Source organism: Felis catus, chromosome D1, assembly GCF_018350175.1.
Source record: "Felis catus isolate Fca126 chromosome D1, F.catus_Fca126_mat1.0, whole genome shotgun sequence".
In the NCBI taxonomy this organism is placed as follows: domain Eukaryota; kingdom Metazoa; phylum Chordata; class Mammalia; order Carnivora; family Felidae; genus Felis; species Felis catus.
In genome coordinates, this window is record NC_058377.1 from 86,609,040 (window position 1) to 86,626,916 (window position 17,877).

A 17,877-nucleotide genomic window follows, 5' to 3' on the forward strand; every position below is an offset into this window, starting at 1 on the left:
CGGTGCGCCTGGGTGGCTCAGTCAGTTGAGTGTCCAACTTCAGCTTAGGTCATGATCTCGCAGTTCATGAATTCGAGCCCCTCATCGGGCTCACTGCTGTCAGCACAGACCCCACTTTGGATCCTTTGTCCCCCTTTCCCTCCACCCCTCGCCCCCCAACAAATAAATTTGAAAGAAAAAGACAAATGATAAGCTTTATTTTTAATAAGCTTATTATTTTACATGAGATATCATAACTGGGAGATTACCCTGTTGTAGAAACCAGAATCCAATAACTTACCCCAGCACAGAACAATGTGGGTGACAGAAATTCTTTTGTAGGTTGTCGTCTCCCAATGGAGCCAAAGTTGCTTGGCCCGAGATTATTTCCATGGTCTGTTGGACACCAAAGATGCGGCTGGCTCTTGGCCACGAGCTAGGCTGCCCAGTCAGTAAGACCTGCTTTCAACAACCCAAGGCTGCGCTGACTTCTGATTTTTTTTTTTTTAACAATAGAAATGAAACTGCCACAGGGAAGAGAGAGAACAATGGTGTTTTGACAAATGGAACAAAGATCTAGCTTGACTGACAATTCAGGTCAGAAAGAAAAAGAAGGCACAGGAAGACTGGTGTGGGTCCTCCTTCTTGCCAAGAAGCAAGCACTCTGTGGGAGGTTTCCACCGACATGACGAACTGGCTCAGCAGTGGCCATTTGGGTTGAGCAATTGTGTTGGATGTTTTCTGGCAAAAGCGTGCTTTTTCTAGGACTTCAAATATAATTAGAGTAAAAACTGCGCGATCAACACGTACAGCCAGAGTATCTTTGAAACCTAAGGAAGGAAGAACCAGGGAGAACTTGTGAGATTCCCTGAAAAATGTTATTGTCCTGTTTCTTTGGAGATCTGCTAGAATAGGTCAGATGGAGTTCTGGCCTGTGGATGGGGCTTGGCTAAGAAACCTCTAGCTGCCCTTTCGAGACTGGTAATCCTCTAAAAATGGAAATTAGGAAGCATTCATTCATGACCTTGAAAAAAATGTTTATAAAAGTATATTATAATGTATCAGGGAAACGAGCTGGGAAAAGGGTTTATGTGAAAGTTCATGTGAGAAATGCAGCTATTAGCACGCATGCCATTCCCCACCTTGACCCCAGCAGGAATGTGTAAATTGTAACATATGGAATGTAAGCGTCTGTTGAGATGTTTCATAAATCTGCCTGGCAATGAGCATCACGAGGCCCTGCGTGAGAACGGGCCCCAGAAAGGGAGAGACGGTGAATGTCACATCTAACTCTAGGCTGCTAATCAGCCCAGAATCTGACAATCAAAAATGTGCAGACAGTGTTCTTTAATAATATCGGTTACTTTCTGACAAAGTGAGCTTTTTTTTTATGGGACCCGGCCTAGGAATAGGAAATACATTCATCCATTCACTCAGGAAATGTTTATTAAGAGCCTGTAACATGGCAGGCAGTGTGCTGGGCACCACAAGTACAGTGGGAACCAGAGAGAGAGACACTGCCTTGCTGCCTTACAACCTGAGGTGTGTAGAAAAACAGATGTTAAACAAGTAATAACAAAAATAATTTTATAATTACAATTTGGATAACTGCTAGAAAGGAAAACAATAGCTTATGCCAATACTACACCCCCTTGTCCAAACTTTCTATGTGGATTATCCCATTTAATCCTCATATATCCTCCTGTGGTAGATGCTATTATTTGCCCCGTTTTATTTATGTTTGTTTATTTTTGAGAGTGAGAGAGACAGAATGCGAGTGGGGGAGGTGCAGAGAGAGAGAGAGAGAGAGAGAGAGAGAGAGAGAGACAGAATCTGAAGCAGGCTCCAGGCTCTGAGCTGTCAGCACAGAGCCCGACGTGGGGCTCGAACTCACGGACAGTGAGATCATGACCTCAGCCGAAAGTTGGATACCCAACCGACTGAGCCACCCAGGTACCCCTAGCTCCATTTTAAAGATGAAGAAATAGGGGCACCTGGGTGCCTCAGTCTGTTGGGTGTCTGACTTTTGGTTTCTGCTCAGGTCATGATCTCACGGTTTGTCAGATGGAGCCCTGCATCAGGCTCCCTGCTGATAGTGTGGAGCCTGCTTGAGATTCTCTCTCTCTCTCTCTCTCTCTCTCTCTCTCTCTCTCTCTCTGCTCCTCCACCACTTGTGTGCATGCACACGTGCATGCTTTATCTCTCAAAATAAATAAACATCAAAAAAATAAAGAAATAAAGTCATGAAGGTCTGCACATCTTGCTCAAGGCCACACAGCTAATGCGTGGTGGGCTCAGAATATGGTGTCAGTCAGCGTGAGTCCAGGCCCCCAGTTCCTGACTCTATGCCATTTTTTTTTATGACCTTTTAATGAAGAAAGAGCACTGATTTAGATTTGCAGGTTAAAGAAAATGTCTCTCAGGATATGATTTTAGGCCAAACCCAAGGATAAGTAGGAATTAATTGGTTAGAAGAAGTATTTCAAAATTGGTGAAATAGCACGTCAAAAGGTCCTGCAGCAGAAGGAGTTGGCTTTGGAGGCTGGCGTAACTGGGGTGTGGAGGGTGAAGGCAAGGCTGGAAGGTAGGCAAGGGTCAGAGCAGGTGGGACCTTATAAATCCTGCTAAGAGTCTTGAGCTAAATCCTGGTTAGCGTGGAGCTCCTGAAAGACCACACTTTGGGCCTCAGTGGAGTTACTCCAGGCACAATTGCTACAGCTAGGAGAGGAGACGCGTTCTTCCCATGGAGGATAGAGGCTGCTGCTGAGCTAGGAACTCAACCCTCCTTCCCACTGTCTCCTGCAGAAGAAAGAGGATTCTACATAGTTCTGTTCTTATCAGCTCTCTGTCCTCTGCTGTAGTTAGAAGATGGCGATGTTCAGAAGAGACTGATGTTATGTGCTGAATGTTTATGTCCCCCTCCCCAAATTCATATGTTGAAATCCTGATCCTCAATGTGATGGTATTAGGAGCTGGGGCCTTTGGGAGGTAATCAGGTCATAAGGGCAGAGTTCTCGCAGATGGGATTAGTGCCCTCATAAGAAGAGACAGAGGGGGCGCCCGGGTGGCTCAGTCGGTTAAGCATCTGACTTCGGCTCAGGTCATGATCTCGCAGCTTGTGAGTTCAAGCTCCACGTTGGGCTCTGTGCTGACAGCTCAGAGCCTGGAGCCTGCTTCAGATTCTGTGTCTCCCTCTTTCTGCCCCTCCCCTGCTCACGCTCTGTCTCTCTCTCTAAAAAATAAAGTATTTTTTAAAATTTAAAAAAAGAAAGGGAAGAGACAGAGAACTAGCTCCCTGTGAGGATACAATGAGGCGTTGGCCATTTGCAAGCGGGAAGAGGGCTCTCCCAGAATATGACCATGCTGGTACCCTGATCTTACACTTCCATCCTCCAGAAATGTGAGAAATTTCTGTTGTTTATAAGCCACCCAGTGTATGGTAATCAGTGATTACCAAACTGACTAAGACAGTCAGCCCAAACTGACTAAGACAACTGGAAAACGTGGGCACTTCAGTGGCTCAGTCTATCAAGCTAACCAAGAGTCTGACCAAGCTGAACAAGAGTCTGTCAACCTAAACTCTTGGTTTAGGCTCAGGTCACGATCTCACGGTTTGGGAGTTTAAGCCCCGAGTCGGGTTCTGTGCTGGCAGCACAGAGCCTACTTAGGATTCTCTCTCTCTTCCTCTCTCTGCCTCTCCCCTGTTTGTGCACTCTCCCTCCCTCAAAACAAATAAACATGGGGCGCCTGGGTGGCGCAGTCGGTTAAGCGTCCGACTTCAGCCAGGTCGCGATCTCGCGGTCCGTGAGTTCGAGCCCCACGTCAGGCTCTGGGCTGATGGCTCAGAGCCTGGAGCCTGTTTCCGATTCTGTGTCTCCCTCTCTCTCTGCCCCTCCCCCGTTCATGCTCTGTCTCTCTCTGTCCCAAAAATAAATAAACGTTGAAAAAAAAATTAAAAAAAAAAAACAAATAAACATTAAAAATTCTTTTAAAAAGACAACTGGCAAATCAAGAATTCATTCAGCACTACCTAATATTAACCTTAGGCACCACCGTTAATTTTGGCATTATCCAAACCACAGGAATTAAGATTAAGAAAACTATCCCCCCCTCACCCCGCTCCAAATTTCCAAGTTAAAAATGGCAGCATTTCCTTACACTCCTGAGACAGACACTCTGTTATTCTGGGGTGTTTCTTGAAATCAATTCTTTCATTTATTCATTCATCAAAGGTTTGTGTACCTATTGTGTGGCAGACATGAAGGATAGGAAAGCAAGTAAGACTCAAGCCCCTGTGGGAGGCAGAATAATGCATCCTCAAAATGTCCTGGAACCTGTGAACATATTACCTTATGTGGCTGAAGAGTGTTTTGCAGACATGTATAAGTTAAGGACCTTGAGTGGGGAGATCATCCTGGATTAGGCAGGTCGCCCCATGTAATCAGAAGAGTCCATTTAAGAGTGAAAGAGGGAGACAGGAGGGTTGGAGTCAGAGAAGCAGTTGTAAGGACTGAGGGAGAGTAAGCGATGTATTTCCTGGGTTGGGGCCACAAGCCAAGGAACAAGGGCAGCCTCTGGAAGCTGGAAAAGGCGAGGATTGGATCCTCCACTGGAGCCATCAGAAAGGGATGGAGCCCTCCCAGCCTACCTTGGTTTTTAGCCCAGTAAGACCCTCTTGGGATTTCTCATCTTCATAACCATAAGATAACAAGTTTGTATTGTTTCAGACCACTAAATTTGTGATCATTTTTACACCAGCAGTAGGAAACAAATGCACTCCCCGTTCCAGTCAGAACCTGGCCCAGGACAGACATTTTAATCCCTCAGTTTCCCACTAGTGTCCAGATGCAGCCTCGTAGTCTCCCAACTCAGCAGTCCGGGGGGGGGGGGGGGACTCACTTACATCCTGCGGGGTCTGTGCAACCACTTACCACTGAGTGTGACCCCACCGGCATTGCTGTATACCCAAATATTAATTATGTGGATATTTCTTAATAATTCTTCTAGAGTGGGGTTTCTAAATTGGTTCTGCCCCCTGATTGCTGTGTCTCCTCGGGCAAATTACCTACATTCACTCCCGGGCTTCAATTTCATTACCTTTAAGATAATAATATCTACGTCCAGGATTGTGAAGCCTAGGTGACTTTGGTATTAAAGCATTAAAAATCATAACCTGGCACACAGGATGTGCTCAACAAATTTTAACATGGTCATGATGACTGCTATGATTATTCCCTACAGTGCTTAACAGGCTTAAAAGTCCTTTGGGGGCATGCCCTTTACAGTGTGGGACACACACTGGACGGGCAAGAGTGGGTGTCAGTGGACAAGGGCTAATCGGGGGGAGATTGAATTAGGGTGAGAGGGTCCAAATGGAATGAAGTGGGTGGGCTTGACAGATACGGCAGAAGTAAAACCACCAGACCGGTTGGTGAGTGGCATTTGGGGGTGGAGATGTGCCAGGAACGACAAAGTCAGAAGCCTTATGATGATGTGCTAATACGGCATGGAATGAATCCTTATTTTGCTTTTGTGCTCTCCTGCTCCCTGGTTTTTTCCTACTGCGGTCCTCTTTCCTGTCTTCCCATAATAAAGAAACATCATACAAATTAAAAAAAAAAAAAAAGAGCAAAAGGAGGCACCAGGTATAAAAATGTAAACTATTTGGCAACATGTAGCAAAATAAGAGACTTCTTGTACCTGAATTTGGGCTTTTTCTTGCCACTATGTGGGGGAGGCATCATAATTGGGAGGAAAGAGGGAGTATAAGGCAAAAGAGGAAGAAAAAATAAATAGAATTAAAATGTAGGAATTGATTTTTAGAAAAATAAATTAATGAGTAGCATAAGAAAGTGGTTTTTTATTTTTAATGCCTGTAATGAGTTTGGGCTGGAGGTGTAGGCAGCAGGTAGCAGAGAAACCAAGCCCTCTGTGCCTGTGCAGGGTATGGATGGGGACAGGGACTGACTGATGGGGAAGAGGGAAATGTTTTGGAGACAGAGGAGAGCTGGTTTCCAGGCCCCACTTTGCCACCAATGAGCATTTGAGCACGGAGTTTACCCGCAAGGATTCCACGAGGTAGCTCTTGTGTTCGTGGGATCTATAAAGTTCCAGGGAGCTGAAGGGAGGGGTACAGTCCCCAGAGGAGCCCATCTCGCTGGCATGTGAGTTGCCACTAATATCTATCTCACAGGCCTCACCAGCTGCAGGGTAGCTAAAGGGAACCACCTTCTCCCAAAAGGATGTACATGCCCTTCTGCCTCTGTCCTCCCAAAGTGACTCCTATGAAAGCTGGAATGTGTCTGAGCTGGCCCGCCAGGAATTGCTGAATGGTGGAGTTTATTTCTGCATAAAACAAAACACCTATTTTTCCCCCCTTCTGCCTGGGTCCATGATTTGGCTGTATTTAGCAGAAGAAAGGCAGGGAAAAGGCACACTTTGAAATTGTAGCAAGCATTTGAGCAGATTGAATTTAATTTTGGATACAAATGTCCAGGAAAAGTCTCCCTTGGCTCCCGCTTGTGGTTCACTGAGGCGTAAGGTGACGCTCCATTGAAAGGCCTGCTGATCTCAGCCAGTGCCAGCTGATAATGACAAAGTGCAGGAGGAGAGGGAGGTAGGCTGAGCCCAAGGAGGGATGCTCTTCCCCAGGATGCTTCCAAAGACTCTGCCCAGCTCCACCGTGCATGGTGGGACAGAGGGCAAGAACCTGAGAGCTGCTCGAGTCCCAGCTTGGCGATAAACATGCTGCATAGCCTTTTCCCACGGCTTAGGTTTGATTTTCCTGGTCCATGAAATAAAGGGACTGGAATAGATGAGCTATAAGATCTTTTCTTCCTGATGTTTTAGGATTCTGACATTTGGAGCATCTATAGATGCTGGAAAGGAATGCCAGCCAAGTGTGTAGGTTAAAATTTGGCACAACTATTTGGGAGGGCACTAGCTTCCAAATGTTTTAAGGTACATGCCCTTGGCCAGGTGTCAATTCTTGGGATGTATCCTGTGGAAATGCTAGCATAAGTATGCAAGCATGGATGTTTATAACTGCAAAACATAAAAAACAACTTTTGTGTCCACTAGTAGGGAAGTGGCTAAATAAATCTACAATACAACCACGATAAAGAATGCACGTCCAGGGGCGCCTGGGTGGCGCAGTCGGTTAAGCGTCCGACTTCAGCCAGGTCACGATCTCGCGGTCGGGGAGTTTGAGCCCCGCGTCAGGCTCTGGGCTGATGGCTCGGAGCCTGGAGCCTGTTTCCGATTCTGTGTCTCGCTCTCTCTCTGCCCCTCCCCCGTTCATGCTCTGTCTCTCTCTGTCCCAAAAATAAATAAAAACGTTGGGAAAAAAAAATTAAAGAAAAAAAATTAAAAAAAAGAATGCACGTCCATATGTACTAAAAAAGAAAAATATCCCAAATATAACTTTAAGTGAAAAAAATTAAATTGCTGAGTAAAAATTATATATAGTGTGATTACATTTTTCTGAAGTGAAACCCAGGTATGTGTAATGCATATTATATTTATATATTTATATGCATATGCCTAGAGAAAAAGTTTCACACCAAAAGTAATGTGGCTTCCTGTGGGGCTGCACAGTTCAGTATAGTAGCCACGTGTAACTACTAAGTTCAAAATGTAGCTGGTGTAACTAGGAACTTGATTTTAAAATTTTATTTAATTTTGGGATGCCTGGGTGGCTTAGTCAGTTAAGCTTCTGACTCTTGATTTTGGCTCAGGTCACGATCATGAGTTTGAACCCTGCATCGGGCTCTGCGCTGGCAGCATGGAGCCTGCTTGGGATTCTCTCCCCTCTCTCTCTGCTTCTCTCTCTCTCTCTCTCTCAAAAATAAATAAATAAACTTTAAAAATAAAGTTTAATTTAATTTTAACTACTTCATATTTAATTTAAAAACGGGTACTTCAACTGTATGTTTTGTGAAATCTAAACACAGATCAAGTATTTTCAATGAAAATTTAGCATCCAAATTGAGATGTAGGTGAAAAGTACACACCAGATTTAGAAGACTTAGTACCAAAAGTAGTAAATATCTCCATAATAATTGTATATTTTATGAATAATTTGTTAATGTTGATTATATGTTGAAGTAGTAATATTTGGGATACATTGCTTTAAATAAAATATATCATTGAAATTAATTACACCTGTTCCTTTTTACTTTTTTAATGTGGCTACTAGAAAACTTTAAATTACATATATGGCTCACATTATATTTCTACTGAGTACTGCTGCTTTGGGGAGTGGAATAGCAGAGAAGCTAGACGAACTTTTTATTTATATACTTTCATATTGTTTCATATTGTTACAGTATTGTTACAGCTTTGCCATCACGTTATTATAAAGTGGAACTCTCATTGTGGTATCTCTGTGATTTTCCAGCATCTTCTGATTGCTTGACCCTTTTTTGGATGACTGCTATCCTCAGCAAGGATACCTCTGCCTGACAACCATCCCAGCTGTGTTGGAAAAGGGTTGTTTCTCAGAGAGTAGGAGTTAAGCCCAAGAGAGGGAAAAAAAGAGAAATAATCCTTAAAGAAATCTCCCCTGTTCTCTCCTGCTCCCTCCTTCTCCTGTATCAAGATTCCCCAAAGCTTTAGGGGATCTTTAGTCCTACGCTGAACTTCCTACCTCACTAAATGACAAGGCCAGGATGTTAATGTTCCCCACACAGACACGTCTGCATTATACATAAAGATGTCTGTGTTACACATAAACACATTATGGCTGTAACAATATCACTTTCAAAGGAGCACTAATCCGCTGAAGTCATCGAGTCAGAAAACATTTGTTTCTCCATGTCTTGTGTCTGAGCTGTGTGTGAGAGAGAATAGTAGGAAGGAGGGAAGGAGGAAGGATGGAGGGAAGGACAAAAAGCGACAGAGTGCACTTAATAAAACCCTTCTTTGCAGAGGCAGCTTTTCAAACTGTGCCTCTGGTTTCTTATTTGTTTGCTATGGTGTCACTTCCCTATACAATTTTCTGTTTAATAACGTTGATTATAATCTTTTCTTTTTTTTTTTTTAATCTTTATTTTTGAGAGAGAGACAGAGCGTGAGCAGGGGAGGAACAGAGAGAGGGAGACATAGAATCTGAAACAGGCTCCAGGCTCTGAGCTGTTAGCACAGAGCCCGACGCGAGGCTTGAACTCATGAACCATGAGATCATGACCTGAGCTGGTCGGCCCCTTAACAACTGAGCCACCCAGGCGCCCCTGATTATAATCTTTTCTATACATACAGACAGATATACAGATGACCCTAGTCATAATTTTGGGTATGATGTTGGGTTTGAATGGATGTCATAGGGTGATGGTGGAGAAAAACTCAGCTGTGGTTCTCAAGGTCCAGGAAATAGCTCCATGCTCCCCCAAAACCCCAATTACCCGTATCTCCCTAGATCATGTCTCCCTAGATCATATTCACTTGTTTCTATTTGTCTTCCTTGCTAGGCACCTCTGTTCCCAGTACTTAGCACAGAGTCTTACAAAGAGTAGGCTTTTAATAAAAGTTTGTTGGTTGAATGAATGGAAGAATGAATGAAGAAATAAACAGCCCTACCCGTCAAGGGTCAGTCTTATCTGAAACATTAATGAAATTAGAGTTTCATCTCAAAAATGGACTTTTAAAATTTTCCATCTTGTTTACACTGTGTTTATTAAATACCTATTATGGGCTAAAAGCTTGCTAAACAAAGCCATATTTTACCCACACACACACATACACACATACACACAAGGTCCCTGCCCTTATGAAGTTTACAGTCTGGGGAGAGAGGGAAGGCAGAGGTCAGGCATAAATACACAAAATTAAAAATTACAAATGGTAATAAGTGTTCCCAAAGATATGATCAGGGATGATGACAGAGAATAAAGGAAGGGGCTATGCCAGTTTAGCCAAGCCAATTTTTCTCTTCTCTGAAAAAGTGACATTTAAGCCAAAACACTGAGGATTGGGAGTCAACTATTGAATAAACAAGTTAGGGTTGGGAGGGGTACAGAAGACAGGAAGAGTCTTCCACACACCCAGGAGCAACACTTGCTGCTTCTGTGACTTGCCATCCAAATGTGCTCTGTAATTCAAACGTGACTTGATTCATGTGGGTGTTAGGGCCCATACTAATTTGCATGCCTGGCTAGGTGTGGGAGTCTGTTGGGACCCACATGCTCAGAGTGTAAAGAGGCTGATTTCCCTTATTAGAAGGGCCATGTGATTGTAAGGGGGGGGGGGGTGGTGTTCTGGCAGTGGGCTGAGGAGTGGTTGGCATTAGGCTGGTAATTTCATTCCCTTGTTTTCAAGGTTGTCTCATATTTCTTTAACATTAGCTTCTGCTTTTCAGATCTCTCACTAATCAAGTTTTATTTTATTTATTTATTAAAAAATTTTTTAATGTTTATTTATTTTTGAGAGAGAGAGAGAGAGAGACAGAGCATGAGTGGGAGAGAGGGAGACACAGTGTCTGAAGCAGGCTCCAGGCTCTGAGTTGTCAGCACAGAGCCTGATGCAGGGTTTGAACCCATGAGCTGTAAGATCATGACCTGAGCCGAAGTCAGACGCTTAACCGACTGAGCCTCCCAGGTGCTCCAAGTTTTATTTTAAATATGTATATTCCTGTTGTCAGTAGTTAAATTGGATTCATAAGAGAGAGAATTCTTACTTTTCACCTTATACTCCTTATCCCTTTTGACTACTTTAAGATAGGAGTTTTTATAACTTATAAAACTAGTAATACATACAATTGTAAGCTATATATACAGTTCTGTTTAACATGTAGCCCTATGACTATGGATGGGAACTAGTTTTCTTCTGATTATTAATGCAATATAAGCTCAATGAATTTAGATTTGGAAAACTCAGAAAAAAATAAAAAATAAAGTAAAATTCTCCATAACTTCATCATGTAAAGATTACCACTGATAATGTCTTGTTATATTCTTTCCCAATGCCTTTTTAGAAATAGGATCAAATTCTACTTGTTAATTTCTAAAGCTGGCTTTTAAAAACTCAATATATGTCGAAACCTTTCCATGACAATAAATGCTGAGCTTTTGTATGGATATATCGTAATTTAAGTTAATGGACATTTAGGTTGCAATTTTTACCACACAATTAACTTTTAATCTAAATTTTTATGAAATTTTATGTGTCTGTCACCATCCAGAGGTTTTGCCTGATTCCTCACTATTCAGCAAACAAAAGTGATTCTTACTTGGCAATCAAAAAATAGGATTTTCTTTGCAAGTACATAATTAAGTACTTCAGGTAAGTTCCAATGAGTGCAAACTAGATGTTTGAAAATCTAGATCAAATTCAGGACTGTTTCCTAACCAAATCAAATTCAGGACTGTTTCCTAACATCGCTAAGCAACTTAAACTGCAAGTTTCACCCTTTCAAAATTCCCTTCAAGTTTCCCTAAAAGTGCCCTTTCTTAAAATATCAACTTCTCAGAAGGTTGGTGGTGAGGGGTAGGGAACCATGCCCCCTGAAGTATCTAATGCTTTAAGACTAGCTCATGTCTGTTGCTTGGAGGTGGTGGGGTGAGGCGGGGGGATGAGTACTCCCCCAGAGTCCATTGCTCTCATCACAGCTGTTACCCTGTGACCAACATGTCAGGCAGGTGAGGAGGGCAGGACAAGAAGCAAAGTTCCACATGCCTAGGAATCAGAAGCGTGTAGGTTGGAAGGATTCTAGTCGTTGGAAGCCCCCACATGGCAGGACTCGAAAAAGAGAACCTCAACCAGTCTCTCCAGCAAAACAGAACATCAGCCAGGGCTGGGATCTTGCAAGATCTTCATGCAAGATCAGCCTGTCTCAAGCCAGGGAATACACAACGATCCGCCCCACCTTCAAACCTGATGTTCCCCTTAGTTACAATCCTGTGATTTTCAAAAGACTATTTTCTGTTTCTTTTCAGCTATAGCAACCTGCTCTCTTAAATAGCTTCTTTATCTAGTGGGGCAATTACAGTCTGTGACTAACAGCTGTGGTTCATAAACATGAGTTTCACTGTTTGGGTCAGTAGTTCTTAGCCTTTTCCGAATGGCAACTCCCCCAGCTGATCTTGGCATTAAGAGAAGCACCTCTCCCTCAGCACTCTGATGGGTACTCAATAGTGCAGTTTACTGGTGGAGGGTTCTGTTTTCCCATTATAAAGGAGGTGACATTTTTATTAAGTTGCAAGTCCTGGCATCTAATACCAAACATATTTCTGGATGTTGGTTTTATTAGTGGTTTTAACTTTCCCCATTGAGTTTTTCTTTGTATTCCAAATAGCCATGTCTTTCTTTTAGAAAAAAAGGTCCTTTCAAAAAGTAGTTCTTCACTGTAAAACTTGAAGGAGAAAATCTGCAAGATCTAAGGCTTGATGGTGAGTTCTTAGACCTGACACCAAAAGCACATTCCATAAAAGAAAATAAAAAGATAAATCACACTTCTAAAGAATTAAAAGCTTTTGCTGTGTGAAAGACTATGTAAAGAAGAGGAAAGACAAGCTTCAGACTAGGAGAAAATATTATTTGCAAACCACACATCTGACTAAGGATTTGTATCAAGAATATATAAAGAACTCTCAAATTTCAACAGGAAAAACAAACAACCTAATTAGAAAATGGACAACAGAAGAGCCATAGCATCAAAGAGGGTGTACAGATAGCAAATGAGCACATGAAAAGTTGTTCACCATCACTAGCCATTAACGAAATGCATTTGACCATGATGAGATACTACTACACATCTATTAAGGTAGCTAAAGTAAAAAAAATAACGACAATGCCAATGCCAAATGCTGACAGGGAATCAGAGAAATTGGATCTCTCATACATGCCTGGTGGGAATGTAAAATGGTACATTGACTCTGGAGAATAGGTTGGCAGTTTCTTAAAAAAACTAAACATAGGGGCGCCTGGCTGGCTGAGTCAGTGGAGCATGTGACTCTTGATCTCGGGGTCATGAGTTTGAGCCCCACATTGGGTGTAGAGATTACTTATATAAATAAAAACTTAAAAAACCTAAACATAGACTTTCCATATGACCCAGCAAATTATCCCTGGGCACTTACGGAGAGAAACGAAAAAAACCTGAACACAAATATTCATAGCAGCTTTATTGGCGATAGCCAAAATGCGCAAAATGCTAAAACATCCATCAATAAATAGTTAAACTATGGTCCGCCATACCATGGAATCAAACTCAACAACAACAAAAAAGCCAACTATTGATATATGCAACAACCTGGAAGGACCTCGAGGGCATTATGCTGAGTGAAAAAAGCAAATCTCCAAAGGTCACATACTGTATGATTCCATTTATATCACATTTGTGAAATTATAGAGATGGAATTCTAGAGATGAGCAGGAGGTGGGAAGGAGGAAGCTTAGTGTGGCTATAAAGGGTAGTATGAGGGAGATCTTTGTAGTGGTAGAATGGTTCTGCATCTATATTGCAGTGGTGCTCACACAAATCAACACATGTAATAAAATCACACACACACACACACACACACACACACACACACACACACACACACTGTACCAATGTCGATTTCCTGGCTTTCATATTGTACTATAGTTAAATAAGATGTAACTACAGCGGGAAATGGGTAAGGGTATCCAGGACCATTCTGTGCTATCTTTGCAACTTTCTGACTCTGGAATTGTTTCAAAATAAAAATTTTTCTTTAAAGAAATTCATGCTTAGTGTAGAAAATTTAGAAGGTGTAGGAAAAAATATGAAGAATATGGTTTTAAAATTCATACCCTTTTGATATATGTATTTGTTTTAGAATGTTAGAGTTTATTGCTTAATTTTTGATTTGAGATAAAAGTCACTTAACATAAAATATCATTTTAACTTTTTTAAGTGTACGATTCAATGGTGGTTTTGGTTTATTCACCATATTGTGCAACCATCACCATTGCACAATTCCAAACATTTCCATGAGCCAAAAGGAAACTCCATATCCATTAGGCCCTTTTCCCTCCCCTGCAATAACTAATCTACTTTCCACATCCCGTATGATTTTACATTTACAAAGTGTGCCTATACGTGGAATCATACAACATATGGTCCTTTGTGACTGGCTTCTTTCACTGAGCATGATATTTTCAAGGTTCATCCATGTAGTAGCCTGTATAAGTACTCCATTGCCTTTTGTGGTTGAATGATATTCCACTGTATGGATATATTTAATTTTTATTTTTGATAAAATTTTTCTTTGTTCCTTTACTTCAGGATCTGTTTTAGATAGTTTAGTGAACTCTCTCCAGCCTGGACTCCTGACCTGTGACCTCCCATTATTCAAACCAAGGCTGACACATGTGGGCATCTGGAGCTTTGTTCCCTCACTTCTCAGCCTCATCTCCTAAAATAAAGATGCTCCATCAGGTAAGTTGTTAACTGGGACTCACAAGGTCTATGCAGGGGAGGATGTCCTTGTGGCCCATCAGAGATGATAAGCCAAGTCAAATGAATGGTGTCAGGGCGGGAGGGATGGGAGACAGCCAGCCTGTCTATGAACAGCAGAGCAACTTTAGTAGCTCCTGGTCACAGGCTTGACCCACCTCTCTAGAACAAGGAGCACTAAATATTTTTCCCAAAGCAATATTTTGCTAGCCTGTTTTGGAAAAACAAACGTGTTGCCAGAGTGTCCCAGCTCTCCACATTGTGCTCCTGAGTCTAGAGCTGTCTGTCCTACAGTGTTGCGGTCACCTGCTCTCTATTAAGCATTCTTTCCTTCTGTCACTGGTGTCAGAACTGGGCTGAGTTGACTGTGCCCATAGTACACTGGTGTCTTAATGAATGTGAAGCCTATTTACTGAGCCCTTTCAATGCGTAGGCCCTGGACTGAGCCCCTTTTTAAAATTTTTTCAATGTTTATTATTTTTGAAAGACCGAGCGTGAGTGGGGGAGGGGCAGAGAGAGAGGGAGACACAAAATCCGAAGCAGGCTCCAGGCTCTGAGCTGTCAGCACAGAGCCCAACATGGGGCTCGAACTCACAAACAATGAGATCATGACCTGAGCCAACGTTGGATGCTTCACCAACTGAGCCACCCAGATGCCCCTGAACTGAGCTGTTTACATTTATCATCTTGGTTTAGTCTCACAGCAATTCCATCAACCAGGAGCTGTTCTTATTCCTATGGTAAGATTCAGAGACAAGGGCTTAAAGAGTTTTAGGGTCCAGTCCAAGATCATCTCACCACTGAGTGGCTTGGCTAGGATGCAACAGTGACCTATTAATCATCCAAGTGTGCTGAGAGCATAGATCCTGGAGCCAGTTCAAATCCTTGCTCCCTGTTCATTAGCTATTTGGATTTGCCTCCATTTCCCTATCTGTAAAATGGGACTAATAATAATACCTACCTCATAGCGTTGTAAAAATTAACTGCATGTATCTGTGTACAGTCTGAGAGCTATGTGCCATGTGAGTGATCACTGTTGTCATAGTCGTTGTTAATATTACAGTGACTCTTAAAAATAGGAGAATGAGGCAGGAAACAAACAGATGACCCAAATAGACACCATTTCGTGTTGCTTCATGAGATTTCTCCTGGCCAAGTAACACAAGATGTGCTGCCTCCAGACTGCTGCTCCCAAACCCAGGGGCTTTCAGCAACCAGCAAAGTGAAGCCAGCCATTTGCAAAGCCAAATTCTTTAGGTCAGCGATGAGTCTATTAACAGGAAAGGGGACTAAGTGGGGTAACTCTTTCTCATGAGAGCCAGCAATGGATTTCCTTTGAAAAAGTATATTATGTGGCCACCCAGAACCTTGCCTTTTGTATATATTTGCTTAGGAGCATCCAGTGCTCATATTTTGTGTATCTCTATTATCACAACACACCATGGATTATCAGTGCTACAGGAAATACAGCCATTAGTGCCTTTAAATCTAACCAGATTAGAGAACCAATTCCAGAAACTCTACAACCAATACAGAAAACTCATCTTTAAGATTTGGTTCTTCTAGAGGCACCTGGGTGGCTTAGTTGGTTAAGCATCTGACTCTTAATTTCAGCTCGGGTCATGATCTCACAGTTTGTGAGTTCGAGCCTCACATTGGGCTGTGTGCTGACAATGCAGAGGCTGCTTGGGATTCTCTCTCCCTCTCTCCTTCTCTCTGCCCCTCCCCGACTTGTGTGCTCTCTCTCCTCTCTCTCTCTCTCTCTCTCTCTCTCTCTCTCTCTCTCTCTCTCTCTCTCCCTCTCTTTCTCAAAATAAATAAGTAAATAATTTTTTAAAAGATTTTTAAATCTAGATAGAGCAGCTCTAGATATCTATAGGTTCAAAAGGATAACATGAGACATTACCTGCCTCACAGTGGGTTAGTTGCAAAGATTAAGAGCCCTGGTGTTGGTTGAGCCTTTCCTAACTCCTCTAAATTGGCGGTTATCAAGCAAATGGTCGTTTCAGTCAGGGCCCAAATTGGGTTCAATCTGAAATGCCAGTCAACGGCCCTGTGAAGGACTTCTTTTTGAGAGGCCCTAACTTGGCTGAAGGAAGATAGGCCAGGCTTAGCTGAACCAGATGGGCCTCACTAAACTCAGGGAGCTACAAAGAAAGGACTTTTCGGGCAAGCTTCAGACTAGGGTCTTACATACAGTAAGAATGTCCTGCTGACATAGGGCCATGTGCCATCTTTATAGCACTGAGTCCCTCCCTGCACAAACTCCAGGCTCCCATGGCCTTCAGGAAGGACAGGGTTTACAGTTGATCTCGTTTAGGAAAGAGAGGCTCTTACCAGAATCCCTGAGTACAAGCAATGCCTGGTTTTTGTGGGAGGGGAGAGGCAAATATACACTTAGGACTGGTGTCCAAGAGAAGTGCTCTTAGAATTCTCAGGATCTTTTTTTTTTTTTTTCATCTGTATTAAGAACGATATGTCTTTAAGATTTTGGAAACTTGTCTTTATGTGGTTCTTATCCGTATTCCCATTCCACGTACTAGTAGAAGATACTAATTGAACTCTTTTATCTTATGATGAAGAAGCTGAGGCCCAGTGTCAGACAGCCATACAGTAATGAAGGCCCAGAACCCAAGACTGCTGACCTCAGTCCAGTTTTCAACCCTCAGAGCCACACTGCTGAAAGATGATTCTAAAAAGTCCTTCTCCGTAGTTTGTTCCTCCTCTCTGCCAAGGCTGGTGGGTGCCCTCCTGGCAGATAATTTTATCCACACACTGTTCAGAGTGCTCTGTAGCATGTTCCACCACAAACTAGAGCTTCTGCCCAGATGGGGAGGGAGTAACTCAAGGTCGGTATGAGAACCGAAGTGATTAAAAGCCTCAACAGAGCAATCCTGCTGATTCAGAATGACTAGAGAATGGTCTTTCTGATTATCTAATGTTTCCACTCATGTTTGTTCAATGAATGAATATATGGGATGTTGAAATATAAAACCAGCAATGCTACTGAATTTAATTCGATCTTTCTTCCCTTCGTGTGCCAAGGTCATCATGATGAGTATGGGTTTACTGTTCTGGAGAATTCAACCAATAGAGAACAGGGTTGCCCATTTTAGGTAATTCTAGGTAATTTGCTAACCCTGTTGTAGAAGGTGAGGGTGACCAAGCTTGTTCTTCTCTCTCTCTTTTAAAAAGTGAATCCTTGGGGGGGTGCCTGGGTGGCTCAGTCGGTTAAGCCTCCGACTTCGACTATGGTCATGATCTCACGGTTTGTGAGTTCGAGCCCCGCATCCGGCTCTGTGCTGACAGCTCAGAGCCTGGAGGCTGCTTCGGATTCTGTGTCTCCTCTTCTCACTGCCCCTCCCCCACTTGTGCTCTGTCTCCTTCTGTCTCTCAGTAATAAATAAACGTTAAAAAAATTTTTTTTTAAAAAGTGAATCCTCAGACTAACTAACGTGGATGTAAATTAAACATAAAACAAA

At 42.6% G+C, this 17,877-nt stretch overlaps 1 long non-coding RNA gene across 3 annotated transcripts in view; it reads left to right on the forward strand.

The window, feature by feature from the left end:
* The window catches only part of LOC102900289, a 60,500-nt gene that overhangs the window by 15,844 nt on the left and 26,779 nt on the right, over window positions 1-17,877 (forward strand). For all 3 annotated transcript variants that reach the window (XR_890820.4, XR_006586491.1, XR_002736304.2), the window contains exon 2: window positions 14,225-14,377. This is a non-coding gene — a long non-coding RNA (uncharacterized LOC102900289). The remainder of the gene's footprint in view (window positions 1-14,224; window positions 14,378-17,877) is intronic.